Source organism: Pygocentrus nattereri, chromosome 3 (genome assembly GCF_015220715.1).
Source record: "Pygocentrus nattereri isolate fPygNat1 chromosome 3, fPygNat1.pri, whole genome shotgun sequence".
NCBI lineage: Eukaryota > Metazoa > Chordata > Actinopteri > Characiformes > Serrasalmidae > Pygocentrus > Pygocentrus nattereri.
Genome location: NC_051213.1, coordinates 30675043 through 30691211, shown reverse-complemented (window position 1 = coordinate 30691211; position 16169 = coordinate 30675043). Strand labels below are relative to the sequence as shown.

General features: G+C 39.4%; 1 protein-coding gene across 1 annotated transcript in view; it reads left to right on the top strand.

The window, feature by feature from the left end:
• acvr2ba (activin A receptor type 2Ba) overlaps positions 1–16169 on the top strand; it is a 63350-nt gene that overhangs the window by 11893 nt on the left and 35288 nt on the right. The window lies entirely within an intron of this gene.

Genomic DNA, 16169 nt, shown 5'->3' with positions numbered 1-16169 from the left:
TGTTTGGGTCAGTGTTTCTTTTTAAATGTGCACTGGAATAACTCTTATTAATAAGATTGTGTCTTGTACAGAAACTGTTTGCTGCCTTTGTCCTCCGTTCAGCAAGGCTTTCAAAGCTGATTGTCTTTTACAGGGCTTCTCAAAGCATGGCTCATGAGGAGGATGATTTAGTGTACTGAAACATTTTAACACTGGACTTTACAACTTATTACTGTACAAAACATGCTTATTATTTTCCTTTCCAAACTTTGTTTAAAGGAAAAAAGTATAATGTGATGTGACCCAATTTGAAACCTACCTACCTTTCTGTGCATTGTTGGTCATTGACACACCACAAACTTTACTGTTTGGTCTCCCAAGATAAAGGTTTAGGCTAATTTAATGATTCTGAATTTATTGTAGCGCTACCCTCGTATTACTGAATACTGACCGTTCTGTTCGGCTGCTGGCCTTGAGCTTGTATATCCACTAGGGATAGCTCAAGGACGGACCATGTCATTTCGCACCGTTGAACTCTCATGTCATGGAACTTGAGAGAGAACACAGTGTTTGTATGGAATGGGGTTATTGTCATGGCAAAGCTTTACATCTCTAGTAGTGATGCAAAAGAGTTTATAATATCCAAAAATGGAAGTATTACACTGCAGTGACTCTGCATGAACATGATTTACCCATTAAGTTATAGCTGGATCCTTGCCCAGATCGGGTGATGGCAGTGAGGTTAGATTTACATGCACAAACTATTTGTCACGTTGCATGTATGTTCTCAGAGGTGCTGTTTGCTGGGTATAGCTTTTCAATCACACGGTCCCCTATAGGCTTCCTTGTCATGCGTTTTCTTTCGTTGCATACTTTGGAAGTGTTTTATGATTGCAAAGGCACATGCTTGCGAAGCCTTGGATAATTTCCCAGGTTTCTTCATCTTGTTTTTTTTCCCAACTCCATTATTTTCTTAAATGAGACAGCAGTGTTTGAAGTGGAGAGCGTGAGAGTGTGAGAGATTGTGAACGCTTCTCACGGTGCAGTCGCGTGCTGCCGAGAAGGCACACTGTTCTCGCCCTCGCGTTTGTTTACCTTCACCGATAGCGCTTATCTGGGGTTGAGCTGCATGGGTGGAATGCAGTACATTAACAATGATATTCTGCAGGCCTTATCTGGCGTAGGCCGCATCGTACATCACACGCAGCTTTCAAAGTCCTCGTGAGCATGCTGAGGGACGGGATTAGCCGAGCGTTTGTTTAGCTCGAGTGGAACTGCACTGCGCTTTGTGAAATTACTGCGGACGGGATGTTTATAGTTGCACGACGTGGATTCTGGTTAGGCACTAATTGTTTTTTGTTAATGGACTTTATAGTAATACCTGAGTTCAGAATTTTGATTCGTTTTAATCAATTGTCAACTCAAGGGCTTTTCACTGCTTATCATTCTCAGATTTTTAATGAAATCCTCTGCCTCCAGGCTGAGCAAAGCAGAGCGGGCGTTGAGGGTGTTATTGTGGATCTCTCCATTTCACACTGACACTGAGCTGATTGCTTAATGGAGCGGTCCCTCTGCCGGCTCTGTTGTGGTGGACCTCGCTTGTCGCAGAAGTTTCTTTCTTGCCGGGAGAGAACGGCAAAGAAAAAGGGGGGCGGGTTGGGTTTTGCCCAGGCCTTTTCACCATGGGATTGATGGCTCTCATGCACTTTTCGTGTGTGTGTGTGTGTGTGTGTGTGTGTGTGTGTGCGTGCCTCCCCTTTGGAAGCCATTTGTCTACAAGGCTGGGGCCCTGTCTGGTGGAGTAGGCCTAGCCCCTGTGGAGGCCCCCCTCTGCTTTTGTGTCACTCCGTCTGTGCTGAGATGTCAGGCAGCAGAGGGGCTGATTGTTGAGCCCTGGCCCCATGCTGAGGCCTTTGGTGGGGGTGGGGCAGAGGTAGAGGGGCTGCTGGACACCTTTACTCCCTATTGACACCCTCTCCCCCTGATCCACGTGTTTTTCTTCTTAGAAGAGACATGGTGAGACGGTTATATATGATAGCTGTCACTATCAGTTATGCTTAATTGAGCAATATGCTGATTATTTTGACCTTTTTTTTTTTTTCAAACAAAAGGCCAAAAAATGAAAAATCAGTCAACCTTTATTTAAACTCTGACTTCACAGAGGAAGACTCTCATTTACAATGTAGTTGAGCCAATACAGAAGAAATAGGACCCACAAAAAATGTACTCAACTGGATAGTAACCAACTATTCATTATAATTTCGCAAAACACTTTTTGGGGGGGGGGGGGGGGGTGAAACCAAGAAGCCTTTAAAAAGAGTGGCAAAAAACATTATAAATGGGTATCAGTTAATCTCAAGTTAATCAAATAAAACATGTAATCAAGATAATGTATAATTGCACTAACATTGTCTGTCAATGTGTTTTTCTGTTGTCGAAAAACATTGTTTTCCTGTTTTTGTTGTCCTTCTCTGCCCCTGTATCTGTTTTGTGCTCAAAACCCTACATTTGTATGCAAACACCTTCAAAATTGGATCAGATTTGTTTTTAATATAAAATTTCATTTTCTCTCATATCTTATCGTTTCAAAGCCATATGCTGTCATTTGTATTGTCATCCAGCTAATACCTGCTAATACCCAGCCTTGTCATTCGAGTGTCTTTTTTTTGCAGCTCTATAATCAGGCTTTGTACACCACAACTCCAGATACACAGGGTGTCATTTTTCCATTAAGCGAAGATTCCTGTGAATAATACTCTAATTTTTTTTAATGAAGCCTCCAAAGTACAGATTTTCCAGCTAAAAGTCTATTTTTTGTTTCTTTTTTGGTTCTTTTGAACTGTGTCTTTCTTAAACGTCAAATAATGCAGGTGTTTGAACTGTGGGCTCTTTATGTGTAGACAGTTAGAGCATTATAGAAACCTACGGAGGCATATGTGGGCACAAAACTCTATACTTCCCTCACAGCGGTCCAGTTGGTAGATCTTTCAGAACCTGCAGTGCTTTGCTGTGAAATTTGTAAACTGTGTTAATGCTTGAGAGAGGTCGATAAGCTAACCGTAGAGCTCTATCAGCAGTCATTGTGCTCCTGTGGGAACCAGCCCTTTTTGAAGGGGTTTTAAGCTGGCCCTGCCACTGTGTGAGGTCGCCTCATTATTCTGACTGCCTCCCTTCTGCTTGAACTTGAGGGTGGGGGGGTTGTTGAGATGGAGATGTGGCAGATGCTTGTCCCGTTCCCCTTCCCTCCCAGCTCCAGATGGAGGTATGCAGTGTGTAATCTTGACTCCCAGGCTCCTTTGGTGACCCCTCCATGTTGTTCTCGATGTCCAGCTGTCGCAGGACATCAGCAGGCCTTCATCTGTCCGGACATTTGGTTTCCTCTGATTAGTTTTGCCTGTAGCAACCATGAAATAATCTAATAAAGTTTACACAGGTGGTACTTTATGTAACAACACGGCTCTACCTACATCATTGAAAAAGAACCCTTAATATTCCCTTTTGTGTAGCTTTAATCACATTGAACATGTTTCATTTGTCACTAGAATCTCACCTAGGCGAGCTTATCTTTTCAGACTGCAGTGTTAGTTAAAGATACTTTTCTGGGTTTCAATGGAGTTCGTGGTTATTGTCCAAGGGCTATTGTGCGCAGAGTGGTGGAAGGGCACATGGTCTAATAAGACTTTCCCTATGTGGATATGTGCAGTGATGGCAGGAGAATGGTGCAGAGGGCTCTCCTTTGTCATGGTAAACCCGGACTTGACCACCTGCTATGAAGAGAACCCAACAATGGCTGCCTGCAGATACATGGGAATCTGGAGAGGAACTCTCTTACACACCCTGAAATGCGTTGGAAACGTCCTGAGACTTTTCATCTTGAGAGAGTGGATTCTGTTGCAGCTTGAGTCCGTGGGTGAGCCTGATGATCTGGTCTTCCTCAGGGGATACAATCTGTTCTCAAATCCAGAATGCAGTTTTGTGGAAGCTTGCAGGAAATCCCCATCTTGAGGGACCTTTTTGTGTATTGTAATAATTGCCTGATTTCAACAAGAGACCCCTCTTTGGCCTTGCGCACAGTATGCTTTTATCTTTTAAATGTGCTTTTAGTAAGGACTGGTGTAGAGGTGTAGTGTGCAGTGAACATGGTCTTGCTTTTCCACATGGGGAAAAAAGATTGATGGAAAATACCATGTGTAGGACATGTAGGGTTTATTTTTTTTAATTTAAATAGATTAACTAGCAGGGTTTCCCATCTCAGTCCTCAGGCCCCCCAGATGGTCAAAATTTTTAGTTTTAAGCCTATATGGTAGGTTAGGTTAAGTTGTAGCAGAAATGACCATCTGGGTGCTGTGTGGACCTGTTTGGGGAAAACTGCACTATAGGTTAGGTCCTGAACAATGTAAAATTGTCTCCAATATCCATTTTAAGGAACTAGGAATTTCAGTACCTGTTATGAACCAGTATAACTTTACTTGAAACCCCGCTGGGCAGCATGATACAGCGCGGCACATTTAGTTTCAAACCCAGAGCTGTCCGTACTGTGGTCAAGTACCTGTGTTTATTTAAAACTGCATAATAGAAATGTGAATGTAGGAATAGCTCTCTTTAGCTTGTGTGGTCACATCACATGGTTTCTCACACAAATGAAGCATTAACAGTAACCACAAACAACAGTGGAGGATGGCAAGGTATCAAGCTCCTATTCACCTTTTACTCTGCCTTTTGGTTTGAAGTGAAATCACATGCAGTGACTCTAGCTAGTGATGTATTCACATTTATTTGTCTTATTTATTTAATTTAATTTATTTATTTAAAATAAGTGATGCTGTGTAATAATTCTGTGATAATTACATTTGACTGATCAGTGGTTTGCGTGGTTACTAGCACCACCCATACATTCTGGCTTGGTACACTCGGTACACTTGGTACCTCGTTACCAAAGCACGGATACTCAAGTGTGGTACAGGTCACTTGACTGTGGAAAACGATGACATAAATGAGCAATCATTACTGTGCTAAACAGCACTGTGCAGTGGGAAAATCACAGTTTAACAGTGCCTTAGTGGATATTAGTTCTTTCAGTATGATTCAGTTCTCAGTTGTCAAATTTCTTAAGCTTGAATAAGTAGCAGAAACCTGGTCTTACAGTCTTAAACTTAACCTTAATCAGAATTTATAACACATTTTCCTTCCATACTATGGCACATTTCAGTGTGACAAATGGTATTAGCGAGGGGCTCTGAGCTTTTTAGTGTGCTGAGGGGAAGGTGAAACATGATATTGGTTAATATTATTTTTCCCTGCTTCTTGGTGCACAGCAACGTAACCAGAAATCAGAACACGCTTTAGAGGCAGTCAGGTCACTATATTTTATCAAAGAAAAGTGGAAAACAAGAATTTTGTTTTTGAAATTATATGAAGAGTTTTGCTTAATATAACCAGGCATGAGCTAACAAGTGTTTGGTTGTTCAAATGGCATCACATTATTCAATGTGGTTATGTGGTTTTATTATTACACCTACGTTCTCCAAAAACTTTCAGTGGTTATTTTTGTCAGTGTGAAGGAACTTCTTTAAAAATCTTTAAAAAAAATTTTTTGAAAAGGACATCAGTGTAGTGATGGGGCTTTTGGAAGAACTTTAAAATTGATATGCAACCTATATACTGTGCAAAGGTTCTTTGAATCATGGTTTGGAAAACAATCGTGGTTCTTTTAAGGAACCAGAGGTCTTTTTTGCATGGCATTACTCAGAAAAGCCTTTTTGGAACCTTTTGTGTAAAGAGTGTAAAGAGACATTATAAATTGTTTTAGTGGATTTTCACCAAAACTGATGAATCCGTTGCACCTTAATTTCAGAGATTTTACTGGCCCAAACAGCATATTGGTTGGGCTCTGCTATAGATGCTCTCTCCTTTTAACGTAAACATTCAATGTCTAGCCACCACAGTGGGCTAAATTGTTGTAGTTTGTCTGGTGAAACTCTGATTGGTAAGTAGGCCTTTCACAATTGAGATTTTGGGTGACAACTAATTGACATACAAGTGATTGCGATCAGCTCTTTAATTGTTTTTAATTGTATGTAAATGTGTTTGTGCTTGTTTTAGCAACTCAAATGCTTCAGTTCAACTGATGAACGCATCCAATTCTCATTGTTCGTTGCAACATAAACATGGAGGAAGGGCTGGAGTTTTTCAAATTCCTGTTGAGAAGAATAAGGATTCAGCCTACGCAGTTAAGATGGTACAAGGGTTTATTAGTAAAGGCAGAGGTTCTGTTTAGAACCATTTTATGCTTCAGTGGTTCTTTGCATGGTGAAATAGTTCTTTAGATTGCTGGACAATGTGTTCTATATGGTTCTAAATAAAACCAAGCTCGACATTGTAGCAGTTCATGAGAACTCTTAGGTGAAGAATATAATGAGAACTGAGGAATGAGTAGAATAAATTAGTAAAACTCAGTTGGATATTTTTGAATATTTCTTTACATGAGCCAGTTTACACAGTTGCCTTGTTTATTCTAAACTGGTTATGGAACTTCTCATTCACATAAGCAGCAATGTTTTGATTACTTTCTATTGAAGAAATTATAGAATTTAATTAATTCCTTAAACCCTTCTACCTTCCTGTGAAAGTGTAATTGCTTATTCCACTGTCTGTTAGCACCTTGTTGACTTGGAATAAATGTGCATTCCAAGTTAGTGAATTTAAATGTGTTTTGCTGAAATTTTCAACTGCTGCTATTCCAAATTGTCAGTTACTGGTGGTAATTGGTGTATTCACACCTATTATTTAACCAGAGTGGTTAGATTTGCATTTATTTATTTTTTTGGCAGACCATAGCATTTCATTTTGGCCCTTGCATTTTGATTTTTTTAATGAGACTCATCCTCATTTACAATTCACTGTGACAAGATTTGGTCATTATAAGAATATTTCAAACTAGCAGGGTATCAGACTACGGTGTTTCCCACAAGTCTGAAACAAACTTAGGTAGGGTACCGTGAGGAGGCAGGGGAGGTTATTTTAACATGTTGACTTCTTTGCATATTCGACAGGCATCAAATAAGTGCTTGTTAAACCTTTTTGTCAGGGAAGCACTGGCCTTCGGGCAGTACTTGCCAGAGTGTTTCATTCTCATCAGTTTTCTGCGGTTCATTTGAGGACATTTCAGGATGAGATGTATAAAGCAGTACATGTTCACAATGTGTGCCAGGCACTGGCGTGACCCACTTAAGAACTCTTCTCATGCACACAGGAGAAATACCACTGTCTGGGTTGAAATGAGGCCTTCTTAAGATCCAGAGCATGTTCACTTTTTGATGGAAAGGGATTTTCTCTCCCTGCCAAACTCCAGTTGGCCTTGTTACTTTTACCTCCCAAAGCCTGGCTGACCTCAGAATCCTTCTTGCCTTCAGAATGTCCGCATCACACCCACTGAATCACCAACGCTCGTCCATTAGGCCTACTTCTCCTACTCACTCACGCTCTCTCTCTCTCTCTCGTCTGCATGTGCTCGTCTTGTACCCTCGATTATTATTATTATTTTTTTTTTTTTTCTTGCACGGTGGTTATGCGGTTGAGTTGTGGTTGGTGTCTTGCCAGCAGCTATAAATAGATTTGTGTCAGAGTTAGCATCTGAATGAGGGGGAGCGGCAGAGAAGGAAAAACCCTTTTTGGCATCCAGCTGGCTGCCTGCCAAACACTGGCTGAGTGGAGCTGAGCCACCAAGTGTTTTTGGAGGTGATCGAGTAAAGAGGAGTGAAGAGCTTGCTTTTTGGGTGGGTGGGTGTGTGTGTGAAATAAAAGGCTGTGTGAATGAGAAGAGTATTGGTGTTTTATCATCTGTCAGTGCCTCTCCAGCCCAGTTGAATAGGGTGATACTGTGATTGTTATCATGTCATTCATTCACTCTCATTTGTGAGTAAGCAGCTGTTCATTATGATCTCACATTTGTGATGGAATGGAAATTTTGGGTTTTCCACATGAGAAATCTTGCTAATTTGGGTTCTCATTAGTCATGTGCTAGGGGTGCATGATATGAACCAAAGTGGTATTGTGGTAGGGTTGTACTAGTATTGTGATTATGTTGCTGCATGTTTTTGTGTCTTGCTGTATTTTAAACAGGCACTGGTGAATCAAAAATGTGATGTGGTTTGCGATTGGCCTGCATTATTTTGACCCAACTAATGTGTTGTCGGAAGAAAGCCTTGTATCTGCATAACTTTACAGGAGAAGGAAAAACATACTTTACTTATAATGTAAGTCAATGGGACCAGTGGACTTATTTACAAGTCATTTTGGGTCACTTCTTTTGTTCCATTCTTAATGAAATTTATGCACAATGTACAGAGCAACAGGCATTTTCAAATCGATGATGTGTACACACACACACACACACACACACACACACACACACACACACATACATACACACACACGTGTGTGTGTGTGTGTGTATGTGTGTATATATATATATATATATATATATATATATATATATATATATATATATATATATATATATATATATATATATATATATATATAATACACACGTGTGTGTGTGTGTGTGTGTGTGTGTGTGTGTGTGTGTATTTCCTCTAATATTATTCAGGAGGATTTCGTCCCAATTTTTTACATTTTATTAAACGTTTATGTATCATTGTTATTGACATGGGCAATACCTATACAGCCTTCTGTTTAGGTTGCACAGGTCAGTACAACAGTATCATGACAATGAGGCCAATACTGTGAACAGTTAACAGTTGTGCAGCCCTCTTGTGTAATAGTAAATATCCTATTGGAATAATATAATTTAATTGAATACTATTGAATTGTTAATCAGAAGGTGTAGGTGAGTCTATCAAATTAACTTTATATGTGCTGTGGCTACACAAGATATTGAGATTTTTTGAGTGTTTTTAGGGTCCTGAGTTCCAAAACCAGAGCTCTCTGAGCTAAAACAAGGCGTTTCAATCATCCAGGCAATAATGCAGGCAAGTCTTTAATGTCCCATCAAGGTTTCACTAATTTGTGTTTAGTTTAGTACAATAACATATATTGTTATAGCAGCATGTAACAATGTTGTATGTTGTCTGTGTCTTGCTGCACACATTATTCTAAGGCATATTCTTATTGTATTCCAAGTTAGAGAACATGCTACCACTGGTATGCATGTTGTGTGAAATATAGCGTAGACCGTAGCATATGGTGGGTTGGCCAGATGTATATGTGTCTGGGACTCTGCATTATCATGCAAACTGCACATGGCCATATCATTACTAGCCTTTGTGGTCAACAGACACACTTCCATACAAATGCAAATGGTGGCGTGTGATCATATGGATCTGGTAATGCATGGAAAGGCAAGTAGCCTTAGTTTCTGAGGGGGTTCATGTTTATCTGAATTTTAAAGTTGTGGCTGGATTTGCTTTTATACTTTTTTTTTACTGCAACTTTGGGTAATACATGTCCACGCAAGGAAACGAAGGGAACTTCTTTTGCCTAGCTGTGAAACATCCTTGAGAATGTTACATGTGAGTTGATACTTCTTGACTTACATCTGTCACTTTCTTGCAAGAGAATGCATCTTGAGCAATGAATGGTGTCTTTCTGACTTACATTGGCTGTATAGTATAGTGGATAACTCCATCACCTCACACACAGAAACAAGTTAATGCTGAAAATCCTAATTTGCTGGGTTTTTTTTTTCTTTTAGAAAGACTTTTTATTTAAGTATTTATTTAAGTATTAAGTATTTATTTTATTTTTTAGCTCTTGTATAGTTGTTGCTATGTTACTTTTCTAGAAAAATTGATGTGAATGTGGTGAAGTGTCATATTGAAGTTTCTTGTGAGACTGTTTAAATTTCTCACTGAAACAGAATCATTGCGACTAATAGCTTATCCAGGTATTGAAGTAATTGTTAGCTGTAGTCATAATTTGTTTGCAAAAGCAGAGCTAGCCATGTAGTTACTGTGCTGTAGTAGCAGTGATCGACTCCCAGAATCTCCGCTGTGCTTCAGGGCTACTACTGCTGTATAAGCTCCTTGGACGAAACAGTTTCATATTGTCAGGAGGTGTTTCGCCCATTTTGCCAAGCTGCTCTAAAATATAACTATTAGTATAAAAATATAGCTAAATATAGCTATTTAGTTTAGTGTAGAATGATTTATCTGCTTACTAGATTATTAAAACTAACAGGCCATATTAGGACAGTTTTCATAGCTTATGTTTAACCGTTCTAGCATGCCAGGCTATTTATTTTAATGCTGACAGCAGTTTCAAGCAAATGATTTACTGGGGCTTTAGGCAGTGATTGCTGTTTCCAGTGCTTAATTTTCATATGGATCATGACATTATAGACATGAGGGTATAGATAATTATGTTTACCAGAAAATGTCTGTGTGAAGTTTTGTGCTTCCTGTACACTTGGCATGATTTGTTAAATTATATAAAGCAGGGTTCTGCATGGTACCAAAAGGTACAACCTCAACTTTGTCCTTGCCTGATGGGCAAAGGCCTTTCATCAGTCTGTCTGATTAGATATGTTAGTTAGTTAATTAGTTAGTTAGGGGCTGTTTGGTTAACCACATGCATTTAAAGCAGTGGTTTATTATGTAAAGAATAGCCAAAGAAAATCTTTTGTCAGATAAATTGAAGAATCTGCCCCTTCAGATGAACCGATGAGCTGACACTAGACCTAATCAGTGCAGCTATAGACTGTGCTAACCTGGGGCCTGCTACATTTTCTTCAGTGCCAACCTATTAATTTGTTGAGAGAACCTTGAGAGCAGAGAAATGTTTTTTTTTTTTTTTTTTCCTTTTCTATTTTCTGCCAGCTAGCATCATTAGCCTAGTTAGCAATATAGTCACAATCTCTGACTTCTCAGTCAGATCCTAGACAAGTCCAAGAGCATGTTCATGTTGAGGCACTTGTTTGGTAGCAAAGTACGACTTAATATACTTTATTTATTGCAACTGTGAAAGTGTAGTTATTAGTAGTTTTGCTGTTCAGGTACTGGCACCTGAAATGGTTAATGATGTACTCGACTACATGTGTGCATCCCTAATAATGAGCATATGTTGTGGGCACCAGAATGCATATGCAGGTACTTGTAGATATTTGATCCAAAGCTAGCCTGTGTACTTATACATGTCTAATTGAAGGAGAAGAATTCCAGACATTGGGAGGCTTAAAGCATGAGACAGCAGTCCAACAGTTCACTGCCTGTGCACAGCACTCTGTATTAGACTTGAGAATTCCCAGACTGGAACTGCTCCCTGTACAGCCTCAGTTTCTAGACAACTCTATGAAGTGGACAGATAGCAGCACAGCAGGGGAATCTGGGGAAGGGAAAGCATGCTTTGGATACAAGTCAGTCATTTTCTCCTCTTCTTATCAAATCATGGCAGGGATGTGACAAGGGATTTACCGGCTTCTTCCTGTATGCATGATCTCTATGAAGAGATCTAGATGTGCTTCTAGATGTCATTAGAGACCACAAGAGAGTGTATCCTGTAAACCACTGCCATGTGTTTAGAAAAATCAACTTAGTTTTTAGCTGTCTGATTAGTTTTCCCCTCTCTCATGAAGTAGGCACTTTTACAGCTTCTCGTTTTCAATGTTCTTCATTCATAAATACAGTTCTCACCTTTGCAATGAACCTTTTCACTGTGTCGCTGTTGTGAAAGGCGTGTTTATTATTTCTGACTTTGCAGTGCACTGTACCTTTTTAACATGCTGTGAAAACAGATAGAAAATCAGTTTTCTTTTGACCTTTTTGTAAAATAAGAGCATGGTTTGATCATAATTTGTGAAAAAAGACCACTTTTGCACCACCATACATCTCTCTGCTTCTGCCACCTTTTGTAAGCAGCAGGCAAGAAAAACAGATATAAAAGTTCAGAAGGGATGATGGATGTCCTGACTTCTCCACTGCTGTGTGAGATCATGTACTGTGGAAGGGTTTATTCTGTATCTCAGGATTTCATTTCACAACACACTGAAAGGAATGTTAAGATGAATGGGTGTTGCGTTACATATAATAATGCTTTGCTGGTAGGTCAAATGGCCATTAAGGATATTTGATTATGTGGCTAGTATCTGTTTTATTACTCCATGTGGCTCGATGCTTCTCAAGATATTTAGATCCTGAGTACATTTTAGGGCAGGTTTGGATGTGATAAATCACATAAGGCTAGAAGTACATTGTATTCTTTCATTTGTTGTTGAATGGAAAGAGTTTCATAGCGAGTGGGGTGGAACAAATGTTAGTTAACTGCATTATCTTGTGTATTTAATTGTAAGTTGTCATACTGGTATGTTTTGCTCAAATTTGACCTTAAAGAGGGATTTTTCCATTTTAGTGGGCAGAAAGCTTCATCAGAATGTATTCATTACTTCCAGTAATTCAGTTACATTATTTTCAAAAGAAAGCAGGGTTCACATGAACCTGAACATGAAAATCACATCATTTCCACAGAAATGCTGCTTTGCATAACAGACGTCCAGTGGCCTCTCCATGATCATATCCTGTCACTATATTGCATCTAGTTTTGAGGAACTTGAACTAACGTTACTGATATTACTGATATAAACACATCAGATCTGTGTTTTGCTAGTAAATGATGCTCCCGACTCTGTGAACCTGATAAACACATTTTAGAAAAAAATAGAATTTGTGTGATAAATTCATCCTGGCTATAGTTAGAAATAACACTGCTTCCACCAAGAGAGCCATCAAAAGAACTTTGCATTTAAAAGAGAGGACTTCAACTGCAAATTCTGTCATAGCAGAATATAGTGCACAAGGAGCTGAGATTCACTGTGGAACTACTGGAAAGCTTCAAACTAGGAAAATTAACTTTAACACCACAAGTAGAAAGATGGGCTGTGTTTGAAATAGCATGCTGTTTACTGTATACGGCATCAGTGTATATACTGTATACTGCATGCTACTATTCATCAGTAGTACACTGAACAGTCTCCAGCACATAAAACAAGCCATGTGCTGTACTTCAGGGAAGGGCAGGACTAGACTGTCAACATCAGGCACTGTGCCTCTAAGACAGTCTCAGGACCCACCCCATTTTCCTTAGCTCTCCAATCATTGCTTGGCAGTCATTGCTAGCTGCTTTACAGCATGTACATTTATATTTTAGTCAAGAGATGAGGCTTTGTAACTTTGAAAAGACACCCCATACAGTGACGGAGGGGAGGACAGTGTTTTTTCTCCAAAGCCACTAGTAAATTATGAAATGTCAACTTGGGTTTACAACACAGACAAATCCAATGTGGTTTCCAAACACACTTGTTTTCATCCAGTCACAGTTGGTAATGTGAGCTAGTTTGACTGAATAATAAGCAGCATGACTCCACACATCAGCCTGGAAAGCCGATGCTTAGTGGACTAATTGGCTGAGACCAACTTTATTATCCAAAGTTGCTGTTTTAACCACGTTATTTATGCAGTAAGTTAACTTTATAAACTAGACAAGATGAGCAATTATCTACGGAAAGACCAGCAGAGTGCTGCAGTGTTTGGACAAATGTATTTCATTTTGCAGCTATTAATATATTGAAAGGTTGAATCCAGGGCTATTAAACATATCCAGGTGGTTATTTCAGTAGTTACATCCTTCTGAAATCAGTGTTGAATGGCAGGTTGCAGTATATCACAAAGATAGCGCTGACTTCAATACGTCATTGTAGTCAAATGTACAGCAGCAGTATCTCCTGTTGCTTTGGCGTTGGTTTTTCTCCTGTGTTTCCTTTACAGTTTAGGACTGTTTGTTTCACTTTTACACCACTGTTGTAAATTCAAATCGCGTTGTGAGCCCCCGTCATGGACAGCTGTACACGTGCGTTTTTGACGAGCTGGATACACAGTCTGCCTCCCTTTTGTGTGCATGTGCATCATGCAGGCATGTGGACGCTACAGATTAAACTTGCAATGTTGATTTTTATGTGGAAACATCTGAAATCGCAAGTGTAGTCTATGGCGTCCATAGGCCTGCGTGACACTTGCATGCGAAGCGGTGACAGACTCTGCCAAGAAGCTGGAATTCTGCACAACACCGGCAGAGATGGCATCAGAAAAGAGAGAATCATGTCAACCTACAAGAGTAGAGTAATATTACAGGAGGTTGTGAACTCTCAAGGTTTATTTGGCTGGAGATTGACAAAGACTGACCAAAGTTTTGGCCAAAGGTGGATTGGCATGTGGGTGATTTTAAGAGTATTCAGAGTGCTCAGTTAAAACTTGAAGGACATGTCTTGAGGATGTAAATGAATTATCTACTGTTGTCATTGTTTCTTCAGCAGTATAATTTTTTTTTGTTGTATATGAAACCTACGCATTGAGCCCGACCTTCTTTTTGAGCCTGTACAGTGTGGTCTGAAAGTCCTGCGAAATCCGACCCCACGTCTAACTTTTAAATTATTATAACAGGCTTTACGGGGTGACCTGCAGCAGTGCACGCACAAAATATTTGAACATGATTTTTGTTTTTCTTCCAATCTTTCAATTTTAACAAAAAACATCTTGCATAGTGCAAATTTAATGAACACTTAATACTGAGATACTGTGATACCAAACCTTGTACTGGTACTGGCAAGATCTCTATCAGTTCACTACTCCTGGCACATGTATTATCTCATTGTAATCATCTGCCTGTAATTAAGTAGCCAACTCCTCTTTTAAATGAGTGAAAATCTCCCTTAATGTTTTTTTGCTGGAATTTCTGAGGGGTAAATTCATCCTTGACCTAAATGCATCATTACACGTAGTGCCCTCTGATGCCCTCTCTCACATTATATATGTAATAGAGTGGTTTCAGTGGCAGGTTTCAGTTTCCAGGTGATACTATAGCCTACACTGTGCAGCAGCACGCTGGCATTCAGAGCTCCTCAAGGCTAGAATAGTGACAGGTAAATTTAAGAAAGGCAAAATGGGCCAAAGTACCTGCTCTTATCCAGAATTCCTATCAGGAACCCTGCTGTGTTATGTATATACAACAAGTATATCTGGCTTTTTTGTCCTCTTTTGTGTTATTTAACTGACATTGGTGAATCTATAGTTTTCCTCTCAGGATCTCATTACTATGTTTGATAGTGACAGGTTTTTCTGTGTGATGTCACATTGGAGATTTTTTTTCTCTTTTTCCCTTTTCTCTTTTCCTCACTCTTTCAAATATAAATAGCTTGCATTGTAGGGTTGAGCAGCATCACAGTGGAATAACACATGACAGTACTATGGCAGCGTAGGGACGTTTGTTTGTTTGTTTATTCATTGAACAGGAACATTACAGATAAACATTGCAATATAAATTGTAGTGTATATAGGGCTTCTGTATCTCCTGGTCTGTGGTGAGGCACAATATATCCTACATCAATCTGATGTACGTAAAACAAACCAAAACACATTCCAAGGTGAAGAGTTGCCCTGATACAGGTTCCGTTCATGTATACAAAACGATTTTAAGCAGAAATTCTGCTCCTCGATCACTGTGGAGATGCCAGTTTCCGTTGCAGTATCGTACTTTATTAGTGTTTCTTCACATTTTCTCTTACACTTGGGGAAATGTGTTCCTCGCAGTTTTTCTCCTAGAACATTTAAACAGAACCCCCTATGGAGAAGTATTTATCTGTTCTAAGATTACAGTTCCGTAATTTTATGTTTTAAATGTAGCTCCAACTAGACTGAGATCAGTATGGGAATAGGACTGGCGCTGTGAAGGAAGTTAAGTGGAGAAATTATTAAGTATTATAAAGGGTCTGATTGTTAAACTGTCTGACATATGCAGATTTTTCTTTTTTTTTTTCTCATGCTGTTAGTCTCTGAACCAATCACAGCTCCAGGGCAGAATTTCTGTAGGTCTTTTAATCAAGGTGTTAAATCAATTGCCATAATCAGCAAAAGTGAATTGTTTTGGTCAGAGTAATACAGGCCAGTCTTTGAAGTCTCTGTAAAGTAAATTCAGAGATTTGTTTAGGAAATAATTGTAAAAACATGTGAAAAAGACTGTTAACTGTTTAGCACTGAATTGTGGAGACCTTTTAAGCAGTTTATCATTTCTTTGTTCAGGACATTTTGGGCAGGCTTGAAATCATGGCCACAATTAACCTGACCCCTCCCCTAACAGTGTAACCTTATTAGAACTACAGCGCATTAGCAGCAGTGGTTCTCCAA